We start from the raw sequence: 16,331 nt of genomic DNA on the forward strand, positions 1-16,331 counted from the left end.
CATTAATATTGAGGGATATTAATGACCATTGATTGCTCATCCTTCTTCGATTTGCGATGGTTGTTGTTGGTGGAATTATGTGTGGAATTTCACCCCTTTGTTCTTTTGGCTGTTGGTAGAGAGGGATTCTCTAATGCTTATGTTTTTCTGGTTGTAGTTAGCTTCCTTGGGTTGGAGTTTTCCTTCCAAAATTTTCTGTAGGGCTGGTTTAGTGGACACATATTGCTTGAATCTAGTTTTGTCATGGAATATCTTGTTTTCTCCGTCTATAGTGATTGAGAGCTTTGCCGGGTATAGTAGTCTGGGCTGGCATCCATGGTCTCTTAGTGTAGGTAGAATATCTATCCAGGACCTTCTGGCTTTCAGCGTTTCCATGGAGAAGTCAGGTGTAATTCTGATAGGTCTGCCTTTATATGTTACTTGACCTTTATCCTTAGCTGCTCTTAATATTCTTTCTTTATTCTGTATGTTTTGGGTCTTGATTATTATGTGGCGAGGGGATTTTTTTTGTGGTCCACTCTATTTGGTGTTCTGTAGGCTTCTTGTACCTTCATTGGCATGTCTTTCTTAAGGTTGGGAAAGTTTTCTTCTATGATTTTGTTGAATATGCCTTCTGTCCCTTTGAGGTGGATTTCTTCTCCTTCTTCTATACCTATTATTCTTAGGTTTGGTCTTTTCATGGTGTCCCATATTTCCTGGATGTTTTGTGTTAAGGATTTGTTGGATTTAAGGTTTTTTTTGGTTGATAAATCCATTTCTCCTAGCGTATCTTCAACACTTGAGATTCTCTCTTCCATCTCTTGTATTCTGTTTGTAATGCTTGTATCGGTAGTACCTGACCGTTTGCACGTCTTTTCTAATTCCTGCCTTTCTTCAGATTGTGTTTTTTTAATGACTCTATTTCAGTTTTCAACCCTTGCAGTGTTTGCATTGCTTCTTGCAATTTTCTGTTTATCTGTTCATCCGTTTGTTGCCCTTTATGAACTTTTTGGTTTGTTCTTTCTTCCATTTCTTGCATTTTTGGTTTGCTTTTTGTTCCATTTCTCGCATTTTGTGCTTTGTTCCTTCTTCCATTTCCTGCCTTTTTTGGTTTGTTTCTTCTTCCATTTTTTTCATTTTTGCTTTGTTTTTTTCTACCATTTCTTGCATTTTTTTGCTTTGTTTCTTCTTCCATTTCCTGCCTTTTTTGGTTTGTTTTTTCTTCCAATTCTTGCATTTTTTGGTTTGTTTCTTCTTCCATTTCTTGCATTTTTTGGTTTGTTTTTTCTTCCATTTCTTTGAGAGATTTTCCAATATCCTCTTTTAGGGCCTCTATCATTTTCATGAAAGTGCTTTTAAGGTCGTTCTCTTCTGCTTCGTTCGCATTGGAATGTTGGGGTCTTGCTGGTGTGGAGTCTCTAGAATCTGGCGGTGTCATAGTTGTTTTTCTGTTGCTGACTGTGTTTTTGTATTGTCTCTTTCCCATCTCTTCTTGTAGTGGGTGCAGAAAGAGCCCCTTACTGGTCTGGGGACCAGAGTTCCCTTTTGGTGGGTGCTAGCAAGTCCAATAATCTGGTGGTTCTTCTATTCCTTGCCCGAATGCTGGTCCCGTGGGTGGAGAAGGAGAACAGGAATCTGGGGCGTTTATCCTCTTACCTGGTCTCCTGGACCCTATGCTGGGTCCTGTTGTACTTGATCCAGAACAGCTACTCCCCTGGTCTCCCTGGGTCCTCTGGTTTCCTGGTCTCGTTGGTGGGAGAGAAGACCTGGGGTCTGGGTGCTTGGCTCCTGCCGGGATTGGGAACTCTGTGCAGTTCCCAGGCGATCTGCAGGCACCGGAACACAGGCCGGGAAGCCGGCCTGTTTACCTGATGCTGCTGGAGGAACAGCTGCTTCCCTGGACTCCCAGCCTCCTCCGCAACCTTGTTTATTATCTAAATTTAAACTGGAAAAGAAAAAAAAAGAAAAAAATGGCTTGAAAAAAAAACCAGCTCAAGGGAGAAAGGCCGCTTTTGGCTCATAGTTCTAGGATGCATAGTTCTAGTTCAGCATCATTTGATTGTTAAGGCAACACGGGCTTGAAGCTGCTGGTTCCATCACATTCTTAGTGGGAGAGAAAAGAATAGTGAATGCATACTGCTACTTAGTCCAGGATCATGGTCATGTTGTGCCTACAATGGGTGGGTTTTCCTACAACAATGTAAACAAGATAATATGCCATCAGGATGACTAGACATCCTTGTGTGATTCTAGATTCTGTCCAGTTGACAATTAATGCTAACCATTGCACAAGGAGATTCCTTTTTCAATTATTTTAAATGTTTTTTACCTATACATAAAGAACTAAAAATCTCTACTGTTTACTTTCTCATGTATATCTGCTAAAGTATTTCATGCTCACAGTATAAGTTCACTGGAGCTAGACTCCTGCCCATTTTTAACACACACATTGGGGGAGGGAGAGAGAGGGGGAAAGCCTTTATCAATTAGGTCTTTAAAAACTGAATGCCACAACACCCAGGTGTATGTGTAGGAAATTAACTGCATAACAAAATTAATCTTGGGATCTTTATTTGTTGCTAAGTCTTTGCAAGTGTTTATTCATAATTGACCTGAGAATAAGAATTATTCGATAATTTATTCCATGAGAATTGGATTAGTCTCTAATTTTATTTGACAGGCACTTAGTTTGAAAGGACAACCTAGATATGGCTCCTCATCCCTCACAGTAGTAGAAGAGATTTTTTCCAGAAAGCTCAGTGGTTTGTAATGTGTGTCATGGTAAGAAGAAGAAAGGAAGTGGAGAATTATCCTGTGAAGTGAAGAATAAGCTGGCTTGGGGTCCTGAAGACTTATGTAAGTCCAAGATGTGGATGCTGAGCTTCTCAGTCTGGTGGAGATATACAAAGGAGATGCCCCGTTGTCTTCAGGACTCCTACATCTGACTCTCCCTCAAAGAACTACCACTCAAAATGGGGTATGAGGAGAAAGTCTATTATAATCAGCTTGTGTTATGTATTTACACTTAGCAAATACCACCCAGCTTCAACTCATCCAGGACAGTGTGATCAGCAACCATTCACAATTCTTGGCACTCCAGAAGCTGTCAGAGGTGAGCCACAGTTAGGGATGAGAAGTCATTCCAATCCTCTTACACCCAAAGGTTCTTGCTGGAGCAGAGGTAGGCTGATGGCTGATGGCCAGAGAGATCCCTCTACAGAATCCAGGTTTGAGCATTCCCATAAGATTTGGCATACAGTTGGACACATGGAAGTTTTGTTATGGGGGAGAACAGAAAGAAAAATCATAAGGGTGAAAAATACTTGGTGTAAAATCAGGAGAAGTCAAGGGCAAGCTCCTAGGTCCTCTCCAATAGAGGTTCACAAGCTGTGTCAATTCCCCAGGAATTGGAACAAAAAATTTCTGTGAATTGCTGCCAACCAGAGAGGCTCATGGGAGCGTTCTTTTGAGATTATATTTATATTAGGTGTTGGTGTTGCAAACCCTTTGCCTGAGATACATTCAAACTCCAGGCTTCAGGGAGAAAGCAAGCGTTCAGCATGAATGATTTTATCACTAGTCTAGCCTCTGAGCATCCAGTGGGAACAGTTCCAGTTTTATATTTCCAGACACCAGGCAAAGGCAGACATTGCCAGTGGGATTTCCAGAAGAGAGCACAGGCCTGCCGTGGGAAATCTTTTATACCCACAGGGCCACCTCAAATGCCCTGACTCCATTTCTAATAGGAAACATGCCACATTTACATCCACACTGTGGGGTGCAGTGTATACCCTGTGTGATATTTAGCTACAAGCAATACATGTGTCTCCTATTTGTGTAGTTTATTCTACCACTTAACCACAGTTCATTTTCCTTGAGTATCAAGTGTCTTTTGAACATACAAACCATCAACTTTGCAGTGACCACTTTTGCAGATGAGTGTAGGCAGGGCTCTTTCTTTGATATCTCCAGATTTTCCATTGAGAATGATGACTTTTCATCATATATGGGCCTCCTTTGTCTTTTGTGACACTTTAAGGTCAGACCACAAGGTCATTATTTATTTTGGGGTAGGCTTGTAAGCGCATTGTTTATTTATCACCTAAGTGACTCTCCTCAGTGTCTTCTGAAGGAGAGGCAGGCCAAGGCCAAATTCCCTGCCAAGTGAGATGAAATGAGTGGGTACATTACTCCAGTCTAGAGTGTGGTGCTCCAGTCTAGAGTGTGGTGCTCCAGTCTAGAGTATGGTGCTCCAGACTAGAGTGTGGTGCTCCAGACTAGAGTGTGATGCTCCAGTCTAGAGTGTGGCTGTGTAGATTGCTTGTGTTAGGATGCCTTTCACAGGCAGTGTAGCCTGTTCACTTCGCTCTACTCCACTCTTAACTTCATTTCCTCTATTTTCTATTTCTTGGACCCCTGAACCAGACTCTTAGTTCTGGCCCAACAACACCCTTACAAGCCCTCAAAGTCCTGTGGTCTGTGGGCTATATTCATGGAGGAAGGGCAGCCCTACCTTTTATAGCTTGTTACCATTCTGTACTGTGGAAGGATCCAAGTGAAAACAAACCTGCCTCTTATTAAGACTTTGCATCTCATACCAGGGATCCAGGGTACAATTGTTAGGCAAAGCCCTCACTTCTGTGTTATATAAAGCAAAGGCACACTTAGCTAATGAAGAGAAAGGAAGAGATGAGACTTCACAGTGACTAGGAATCTCAGCATCTCCTGTGTACCCACTGACCACACTCTGTCCTTGAGGTCTGGGTATAGCCACTGACCAGGTAGGACCTCCATCCTCTAGTGTTACAGAAGTCATGGATTTGGGATGGCCAGCTTCCAGACTGGATATCTTCAGTATTACCTGGGCATTTTCTCCAGTGACAGGCCTTTGCTGAGTAACTGTGATTTGGGATTATATGTAAAACGCTAACGATTAAGTCTGAACTTTACAAGAGCCTCTCCAAATACATGTGGAATTACTTTAACAAGAAACTCAAAGAAAACTGGTTTTGTGCATCTTCAAGGAAAATGAAATCTCTAACTGTTCTTGCTGTTTTTTTCTCTAACTCACCAGGAGGCTGAATGTCACCATGTCTGAAAAAATTACCTGGCTACACTTGAATAATCATTTCAAAGTTATCTTACAAAACTTTTCAGGCTATAAAAAATATGATTCCACTTTGCCCTGAATTATACTTAATCATATTCTCTATGAAGAATAGTGCTCATGTATAGAAAAAGAAATAGGGGCTTAGAAATATTGTACTCCACATACTGTCTGTATATCTGTATATTAAAATGAAATGCTTGAAATACATATTTGTGTATTACCTATATGTTAATGTAAAATATTCATGTATTATTTTTCAATAAATCAAAAGTCTAAGACATATATAAATTAAAATGCAATAGTAGATAGTATAGTATTAAAATCTCACCTTTTCTAATTAATTCATTTTGTAAACTGAATGTTATTATGTACATACTCCCTTCCCCCATTCATGGATATCCAGTGTGATGATATCCACTTCATACTTATTCCATATGGTACTTGAAGTCCTAGTTGGAACAATAAAACAACTTAAGGATATAAGGGCGACACAAATTGGGAAGGAAAAAGTCAAAGTAGCTTTATTTACAGGTGACATGACAGCATACATAAGTGACTCTGAAAATTTCATCAGAAAATCCTACAACTGAAAATTACTTCTAGCATAGTAACTTGACACGTGGTTAAATCACAAAAATCAGTTCCTCTCCTATATGTAAACAACAAATGGTATAAGAAAGAAATTCGGTAAGCAACACCTTTTGAAATAGCCTCATAATATATCTGAGGGTAACTCTAACCAAGTAAGGGAAAGGCTCATATATAAAAATCTCAAGTCATCAAAGAAAGAAATTAAAGAAGATATCAGATGATAGAAATATTTCATCCCATACTTATGGATCATTAGGATTAGCTTAGTAAAAATGACCACCCTACCAAAAAAAAATTTATGGATTCAAAGCAATCCCCAACCAAATTATTCATAGATCTTAAAAGGACTATTTTCAGCTTCATATGGAAACACAAAAGACCCAGGATATCTATGGCATTCTAAAATACTAAAAGAACCACTGGAAATATCACTATTCAAAGATTTGAAGTACTACACAGCTATAGTAATAAAAACAACCAGACATGTTGATTGATGGACTCTAATTGGAGACTCATACAGAAATCCACACCCCATGGACACTCAATTTTTGATAAAGAATTCAGTAATACACACAGGAAAAAAAGACAGGATCTTCAACAAATGGTGCCATGTAGAAGAATCCAGATAGATCCATACTTATAACCCTGAACAAAACTGAATCCCAAGTGGATCAGAGACTTCAAGATAAAATCAGATATGGTGGACATGATAAACAATAAAGTGGGGAGTAGCCATTAACTCACTGGCACAGGAAATGTCTCTCAACAGAACACCATTAACACAAGCACTAAGATCAACAATTAATAAATGAGACTCCATGAAACTGAAAAGCTTCTGCATGGCAACATCACTTTGACAAAGTGGGAACCTAAAGAATGGGAAAAGATTTTTACAGACATAACATCAGGTAGAGGGATAATGTACAAAATACATAAAGGACTAAAAATATATATACAAAGAAAGCAAATAAACCTACTTAAAAATAGGATACAGATCTAAATAGAGAATTCTCAAAAGAGGAAACTCAAATGTTGAGAAACACTTAAAGAAATTTTCCACATCATTACTTTGAGGTTTCATCTGATATCTGTCAGAATGGCCAAGATCAATAAAACATGTGACATCTTATGCTGGTGAAGATGTAGAGTAAGGGAACACTCCTCCATTGCTTCTGGGAGTGCAAACTTGTACAGCTCTGTGGTGGCTTCTCAGAAAAAATGTGAATAGACCTGTCTCAAGATCCCATTAAAACCTTTTTAGGCATATACCCAAGAGATACTTTATAGTCCCATAAAGGCACTTGCTCAACTATGTCCATTGATGCTCTAACTGTAATATCCAAAAATCGGAAACAACCTAGATGTCTCTCAGAAGAATAGATAAATAAAATGTAGTACATTTATACAATGGAGTATTACACAGTTATTTTTTAAAAATTTGAAATCATGAAATTCACAGGTAACTAGATGGAACTAGAAAAAACCCTACCAAATTACGTAGAGGCCCCCAAATGAGGAATACTCCTGGTTGAACCTTGACATGAGAGCACATGGGAGTTATTTGGAAGCTAGCACAGAAGCTACTTGATCATAAAACTGGGGATGCAGAAGATAAGGAAGTCCAGCCCCATGAACTTCCAGGCTGAGGCAGGTGGGACATGAGTTGGAAGCCAGCAGCCTCTCTAAAATGAACAAAGAAAAGAAACAACAACAAAACAAGCACTGCACACAGGGCCATTGTAGCTTAGTGGTGACGTACCTGCCTAGCATGAAGCCAGCACTGGGGAGGGGAAGGCATATGTACAGGAGAGAAAAGGGCTCTCCCATGGGGTGCACAGACTAATTAGACCGGGACTGCCTCTGCCTGAAGGAACAACGGCTCTATTCATATCTATATTTATATATGAAGTGCCATAGGCAGTATTCCCGTTTCTTGAGATAATCAATTTTCCTGCCAATATGCCCAGTGACTCACAGTTCAGACTCGGGCAATGACTCACAGTAGACAGGGTTTCTCCCTGGGTTATGAACACAGATAAATACTTTCATTTAATAAGAGCCAAACACAGAAAGTAAAGGAGTCTGACCTTTTCTAGCAGAGTCTCCTTTCTCAGATACAATAAAAGGTACAAGGACTGTATTAATGAAGGGCCTTGGAGGAACTTCTAACATTTTGCTTAGGCTTTTAAATTGCCTCTGAATCGTCACGTGACAAACATCAGTAAAACAGGAGTGGAAATGGAACTGTGGATGCAGTAACCTCACACATCGATGGCAAGGACAACTGTCATAGTCTGTCTCGTTGCACAGCTGAGTATCTGAGAGTGGTAATTTACACAGGAAAGAGGCCTGTTTTGGGTAATGGCTGCAAAGTCCCTGCACTCAGCAATAAAGTCTACTGCATGGAGTATAACTGTGCAGTAGAACATGGATGGCGGGCAGGCATGGGAGGAATATTATGTCTAGACATGGTATAGAATCTACCCTCAAGGTAGCTAATGCAGTGTCAACAAGAACGGCACTCATCCCTTTCAGACATCACAACACCTCTTAACAGGCCTACCACCTCTTCACCTCTTCACAGTAAGACACTGGGGGACAAATTTTATCAGAAAGCAACTAATTGCATCCAAATCATGGCACCAACCTTAGCATAAGTGTCTTTTACAGAGGAAGAACTAAAATCACCTCTTGTTTTCAGCTTCATAGCCCTTAATTCCTGCAGAATTAGTTGTCCACATCATTTAATTCACATAATTTATGTCTGTCCTTATTTCTGTACTGCAAGAAACCTCTCAGACATCCAAATTCAACTTCAGTGATATCGTAACTGCAAATACAGAAACAAAGCAAACTAGCCAACTGGTAGTAGAAGTGAATCTGTGACTCTGGCCTAACACTAATGTGTGATTTCTGGGAGGACCATTGTGTCTGGGCTTGGAGAACTTGCTTCTACTCTTCCAGAGAGAGTGACCTTAACACACACAACCAGGATCCCAGCAGTACCCATGGTCATTTCCTACTGCCTGAAAAGCCCATACACTGACCTGTACATTTCTGTTTTTCAGTGTTGAAAGTCTCAGTTAAAAGCTTCTCCTTCCTTTGCCCTGTGTCGTGCAAACACTGCTTGCTAACTAGTACCCTTCACTTCTGCTTGTTTGGGGAAATAATTTCTATCCAAATGCAATGACCTTTCATACATGATCCAAGTACAGTCAAATCACTAGGCTTGAGAACATTCTCATTGAAAATGAGAAGGCAGGCTAGAAAGACAGCTCAGCAGCTGAGAGCACTGAGTGATCTTCCAGAGGACCAGGGTTTGATTACTAGCACCCACATGACAGCTCACAAGTGCCTGTAACTCCAGTTCTAGGAGACCTGACCTCTTCCGGCTTCCATGTGCGCTGCATTCTCATGTTGCACAGAAATACATTCAAGCAAAACACTCATATACATAAAATAATAACAAATAATTTCTCAAATTTTTTTCAAGACAGAGTTTCTCTGTGTAGCCTTGGCTGTTCTGGAACTCACTCTGTAGATGAGGATGGCCTCTAATTCATAGAGATCTACCTGTCTCTGTATACTGAATGATGAGATTAAAGAGAAAGAAATTTAGTTAGAAGTGAGATGTTTGCTTTGAAGTGTTAAAAATGCAAAATATGGCTGGGTGGTGGTGGCACATGCCTTTAATCCCAGCACTTAGGAGGCAGAGTCAGGAAGATCTCCATTAGTTCGAGACCAGCCTGGTCTACAAGAGCTAATTCCAGGACAACCTCCAAAGCCACAGAGAAACTCTGTCCCAACCCCCCCCCCAAAAGCAATATATGAGACTGAAGATCTGCTATACTGGATAAAACTTATTACTATTTTCCAAGGAATCAGAGTTCCCATCAGCTTACATTAGGCTGCTTACAACCACCTAATATAACCACAGCTCCAGGACATCTAATACCCTCTTCTGGCTTCTTCAGGCATCTGAACACACACACACACACACACACACACACACTCACAGGCACGCACAAATCTTTAAGTAGATGTTTTTAAGGTATCAGTCAAAAAGTCAGTACTCACATGTGATAGCAGCAACAGCTACTTCTTCTGGAACCCCTACCAAAAGTAATTTAGTCTGGAAGTAACTAATTCACTTAACTCTCACTTGGATAAGATAGGTTCTATCATTAGCACTATTTCATCCATAAGGACAGAGAAGGACTACCATCAGTCTATTAAGATTATCCATTTTACTCTGCTTCAGACGGTGGTTGTTTGTATTAATACTTATTTCAATTCTAAATGATTACTTATAAGCATTGCATCAAGCTAGGAGCACTTAAATATTCTAATATATTCATTACTAAAGGTAAGATCCAGTCTAACATATTTCTGTTCTTCATGGCACTAATGGTACTCTGTATTTCACAGATCTGGAGAAGTCTCAACCTAGACATAAGAGACAAAGCACACGGCTTAGGTGGAAGTGGTATGACAACAAGCTTTGGCATGGCATAACTGGGAAAGATGGGACTGCACTGTCCCCTAGAATCTGTGAAAGACAGAGGGTCCTCACAGCTGGCTTTTGGTTCCATAAAGGCTATCTTGGGCATGTGGACTGAATACAGATGGGAAAATAAACATCTATTGTTTCAAGGTCATGCCAACTTTGTTATACTGGGCATAAGGCATCAATAGAACACAAGTCAGGAGCCTTTGACAAAGTTTAATATAGCATGTTATTCTTCTGTCAGATGTGATACAAGGAGCATCTCTACTTCCTAGCTATCTCCAGTGGTCATTTTTAATGAAAAAACAATCAGGGATTCTTTCATTACAATGTGCCCACATTACAGATGTTGTTTATGATCTGGTTCTTTGCCCTTCAACCTCATGTTGACCTTTGACTCCCAAAACCATATGTGAATGACTTTTGTAGACAGGGCCTTTGGAGGCAGGTAGAATTAGCTGAGTTCATGAGGTTGACTCCCTTTTTAAGAAGAGGAAAAGGCTCTTGAGTTAGCACACTAACGTCTTCATATGAGGCCCCACACTTCCTTGAGAGTCTCCAAAGTCCTGTCATCAAAAGCCTGGCCGAACACTGAGAAGATATTGATTCCATGCTTCCCAGCCTCTCTCCTTTATAAAGTACTTGGTTTGAAGAGTTTGGAAATAACAGTAAAAAATGATTGAAGCCAATGGGATTCTGAAAACCAGTATGTTCTCCCTGGTCTATAACTCCATGTGACTCTATTAACACCCCAAGATACAAATTTAACTTTAATCTTATAAAATCTGTAGTCCCAGAGTCTGTCTTCTTCTCTCTACCTTCTGGGACCATAGTTAAATGTGCACGTGCCTTTCACATGTGTCATATCCACTTTTCTTTGTCTTAATGTCTGTTCAGGTTTCCTTACTATGCTTTGAGACTCCATTCACACTGTCTCATGACTCACTACCCACCTTTAGGAGTGTCTCTCTCATCTACCCTTAAGCCTAGCAGTGAAGCTTATGTGTTTCAAAAGAGACCAAACACTGCCCTGTTACTATGCACAAGACAGATGCTGATGACCCTCATTGAAGTCTTCCGAACAACAGCTACACTTAGTTCCTTTCTAACTTGTTGAATCTGTCTTTATCACTTTATTTTCTCTGAAGAAATTAGAAACTTGCATTGTACTTCTTTGTACATAGTTAACATGGTCTCTCATTGAGATTTGTGAGATCTCTTCTGGGTAAATATTCTCTGCTGGTCTTTACGTAGAATTTTTTTTGTATACTATCATTAACATCAAAAGAATATTCCAAAAATGTAATTAATTGAAATCAGTATCAAAGTTTTTTTCCTGCCAATAAGATGACATGTGCTTTCTGTCTGGAATTTGGCTCCACTATGAGCCATGGTGAAGGTTTAAAACTCCTAACTTGTAGATCAGTATTTATCCCTGGCATACAAATAGACTTTGGGTGCCCATCCAACAATGAGAGATACACTCTCAGCCTGGACTCTTGGGAGAGGGTCTAGGCCCTGCCCTGGATGAAATGACAGACTATGGACACCCCCATGGAGGGCCTGACCCTCCCTGGGGAAATGAGGGAGTATTGGGGAAGTTGTTGGGAGGGCATGGGAGGAGGGGAGAGAAAGGAAGAGGGACTGGGGATTGACATGTGAAGCAACCTTGTTTCCAATTTAAATTTAAATAAAAAACCTCCTAATTCAGTGTTGGCTGTTTCCAGGGGTCCATTCCATCTGTAGCTCATCTTCTCTTGGGAAATGACATATTATGGTTCTCGATTATTGCAACAGAGTATCCTGGACTGTCACCAGAATAGCATTTTGTCCTCTTCATCTATGAGTTGTTGGAAATATTTAAAACGTATTTTATATGTGCATCTTTATCAGTAAGGGCAGATTGAACATCCTATTGTCTCTTATGTATACTGATGTATTTGGGAATGAACACTTTTTTGTTTTTATTTTTATATAATTTTACCTGTGTATTAATGATAAATATTAGCAGTGTTTGGTTTGGTGTTTCAATACATGAACACAGCAACCAGTGGTCAAATCATGGTAAATGGTGTTTCTGTTTCATCATGTCTTTGTGTTTGCAGACTTTCAAGTTCCTCGCAATATATGCGACAAGCTCTCAGCAACTGTATTCCTCTTCCTGTGCTGTGGAACTTGAGAACTGACTGTGCTTAACTGTGTTCTGATTCCTGCCATCCAATTTCTTCTGTTTTCCCATTTTTTCCAACCTCTGATAATCACTATTCTGCATTCAAGTTGGTATCTCTTTTAAACTTCTATATATGAAAGAATCATTTCTAATTTGATTGACAGGTTAAATAATTATGCTAATATTTTATATTCTGTAAACATTCATAAGCATTGCAAATTCAATTCTAATTGGAAATTATGCAGATTATTTACACGTGTCAGAAGATGAAACTTTGATGATTAAAAGGGCCCTTTGAAATTACCCAATGAGATGGGAGGGATGTTTACTGATTTTTTAAAATAAGTTGATAAAATATAAAGAGAAAACTCAGTTAAAGTTTCTCTTACTGAGAGGACACATTGTATCACTTTGATAACTGGAGTTTTTCTCATTTATTATACTTGTGAATACTTACAATAAGATGCAAACATGAAGCACCAGACCTGGACTTACATGAATGTTCCCGAAGTCATCTCATTTGTCCCTAGCATCTTGAGTTTCTTCTTAGTGAAAGTATACTGTAAAGACCATACATTTCCCCATGTTCCCAGATACCTTCTTGTGGTCTTTGGGAGATCTGAACTCTACCAAAACTCATAAGTACCATCTGTGTTGCTTGCAACAGATAGATTTAGAGTCTTTAATGTGTTAAAAACCTGATGCAGATGTTTGGGTTGCACTGATAGGTGTTTTAATAAGGTAGGAGCTCAGAGTTAACTGTCATTTCCTGCCTGTCAGAAACCCAAGATGTTCTTTCTCTGTTAGAGAAGGTTATTTCTGTCACCTTGGGAGTAATAACAAAAGAAGACATCACAGATGTGAGACAGAGTTTAGAATTTACAGCCTATACGCATGATGGCAGATTGTGTGGCTGTCACAACAGCTGGTTTCTTTAAGAATGGCTTGTATAAGGAAGGAGCCCCTGTGCACATGCAATGCTGGCTGGTCTCTCCCAGTCTGTCCCACTGTCATTCCACCCAAACTATGTACCTTCTTCTCTTCTATATCTCTAGGGTCTGTCCCTTGAAGGTGGTCAACATTCCTTTTGTTATTTATCTGTCAATTTCCCCAATATTACATTTTCTCATCATTTCATTAATGACTTGCTTTCATTTAGTAACTTATTCCCTTGACATATATTGGAACCACGTCTGCAAAGTATTGTGAATGACAATAATAATGTAAAATGACTTTCAATTCTAAAGGACCACTTGTTGAACATGGTGCCCACCTGTAAGTCCAGCCCTAGATTCATGGAGGCAGGAGGGACATTAGTTCAAAGCAACTGTAGACTACAAAAGAGACCCTAATCCAAGCAGACAAGGACACAGGGAAGGTCATTTTAACTCAAGGCAATGATTCTAAACTGCATTTCCTTTAATGAATAAACAAGATATGTAGCAGTCCATTTTGTCTGAAAACCAGCATGTCTGTCCACAGGTTCTTCCAAGTAAGCACTTGGAGTTTTTCCCCCAAATCAATACCCATATCAGGGCATACCTTGCAGGGTACCTAGCAGTTCCAATGTTTATTCCCATGTATGAGTGTTAGAATTTTTCTCCATTTTAGGTCTTCCTCAGTTTTATTGATAAAATTTCTACCTGAAATTGTACATGTTGTTTTATAAACAAAGAAAAACAAAAAAGCAGGTCATGGTGGCATATACCTATAGTCTTAACAGCCAGGAGGTTGGGACACCAGAGTTGAGTGTTCCAGGGAAGTCTGGCCTTTCTCAGAAACAAAAAAAGGAAATAGTAAGATGGGGCTGGAGAAATCAGTGGTTATCAGAATGTCCTGACCGTGCAGAGGATTCCAGTTCATTTGCCAGCACCCACCTAACTCTGAAAGTACAGTTCCAGGGAATTCAACACCCTCTTCTGACCTCTTCAGGTACTGCAGTCACCTGTATACATACACACACACACACACACACACACAATGTACCAATGCACATAGGTACACACATAATGCACACATACATGCACATGCCCACATGCATTCAAACAGCACAAAAATATATACACACATGTATACACACAATTCACACATATACAAGCACACACACACACAATCTTGTTATTGCCATCAGTGACCCCTTCATTGACCTCAATTACATGGTCTACATGTTCCAGTAGGATTCTATGCATGGCAAGTTCAACGGAACTGTCAAGGCTGAGAATGGGAAGCTTGTCATCAATGGGAAGGTCATCAGCGTCTTCCTGGAGTGAGTTCCCACCTACGTTAAATAGGGTGTTACTGATGCCAAGTATGTTGTGGAGTTTACTGGTGTCTTCACCACCACGGAGAAGGCTGGGGCCCACTTGACAGGTGTGGCCAAAGGGTCATCATCTCTGTGCCTTCTGCTGATGCCCACGATGTGTTGTGATGGGTGTGAACCATGAGAAGTATGACAACTCACTCAAGACTGTCAGCAATGCTTCCTGTCCCGCCAGCTGCTTAAAGCCCCTGACCAATGTTGTCCATGACAAATTTGGCATTGAGGAAGGACTCAGGACCACAGTCTATGCCATCACTGCCACTCAGAAGACAGTGGATGGCCCCTGTACAAAGCTATGGCATGATGGCCATGGGACTGCCCAGAAAATCATCATTACATTCTCTGGTGTTGTCAAGGCTGTGGGCAAGGTCACCCCAAGCTGAACAGGAGACTCACAGGTGTAGCCTTCCATGTTCTTACCCCTGGTGTGTCCATTGTAGATCTGACATGCCACTTGGACAAAGCTCTTAAGTATGATGACATTAAGAAGGTGGTGAAGCAGGCATCTGAGGGCCACTAAAGGATATCTTGGGCAGCATTGAGAACTTTGTGACTTTAACAGTGATGCCCACTCTTCTACATTTGATGCTGGAGCCTAGCATGAGCCACAAAGTAGTCATGTTTATTATGTGGGCATTGAAGCTCATGAAATCAATCATTGCCTGACAAAAGTGTTCTTTACTGCATCAATCTCAGTTTGTTGGATTGATGTCATTCTAACCATTCTAACATTTTGAAAGAAGTTAACTTGGGGAAAACTGCAGAAAGGACAGAAGGGAATCTGTATTTAGATATATAACTACTTGTGAGTCTACATTTTGAAATTTTTTTCTTGCTCCCCTCTTTTTTGAGTTTAATATATATATTATAATATTTTCTGTGTCTGACGTCTTCCCAGCTTACCTCCTTGCCTTAAGAGTACTGTACTGTCTTAGTCATATTCTTTGCTGTGAAGACACACCATGGCCTAGAAAACTCTTGCAGGATAAGGCATGCTGTATAAGTAACTGAGAGTTCTACATCCAGACCCACAGGCAGCAGGAGACAGAAAGATCCACTGGGCTAGGCTTAGCCTTTTGAAACCTCAGAGATCACCCCCAAAACGTCATACCTCCTAATCCTTTAAAATTGTGCTACTCCCTGTTGACAAGCCATTGGAATCTATAGGACTATTGTGACTGTTCTCACTCAAACCACCATACCTATCTACTCTTAAACTGGTGAAATTTCCATATGCTTTTTGTTGCAGGTGAGAGATGAAACTCTAACCACTGGACAGGGAACAATGTTCCCTACCAATTCTACTTGGCTTTTTTCTCACCCTTTGCTTACACCATTAGCACTTTCCTCCCCCTGGAGCTATGCTGAACTCACCTACATTTTATTTCCTTGTGGGATAGCTACTTACATGGCCGTGTTCAAGAGGTAGAATACCCAGGTCTAGAAGATGGGTTTCCTTAGCTACTCCCTACCTTCAGAAGGTTCCCCAGCTTCTCAAGGCAGTGCCATCAGCCAGGGATGAAGTGCTTAAACCCTCAAACCTACTAAGGATATTTTATACTCTGATTTAACATCTCTATGTCTTCTTTGGACAACTGTTTATTGGAATCTATTGTACAACTTCAAATTAGGTTGTTCATTGGTTATTATAATT

General features: G+C 40.2%; 1 pseudogene; it reads left to right on the plus strand.

Moving 5' to 3' along the window:
* The first annotated feature begins 14,480 nt into the window (after window positions 1-14,480).
* Window positions 14,481-15,276, plus strand: LOC101829952 (annotated as a pseudogene).
* The last annotated feature ends 1,055 nt before the right edge of the window (window positions 15,277-16,331 follow it).

The sequence above is a fragment of the Mesocricetus auratus genome, unplaced genomic scaffold (genome assembly GCF_017639785.1).
Source record: "Mesocricetus auratus isolate SY011 unplaced genomic scaffold, BCM_Maur_2.0 Super-Scaffold_6730, whole genome shotgun sequence".
Taxonomy (NCBI): Eukaryota; Metazoa; Chordata; class Mammalia; order Rodentia; family Cricetidae; genus Mesocricetus; species Mesocricetus auratus.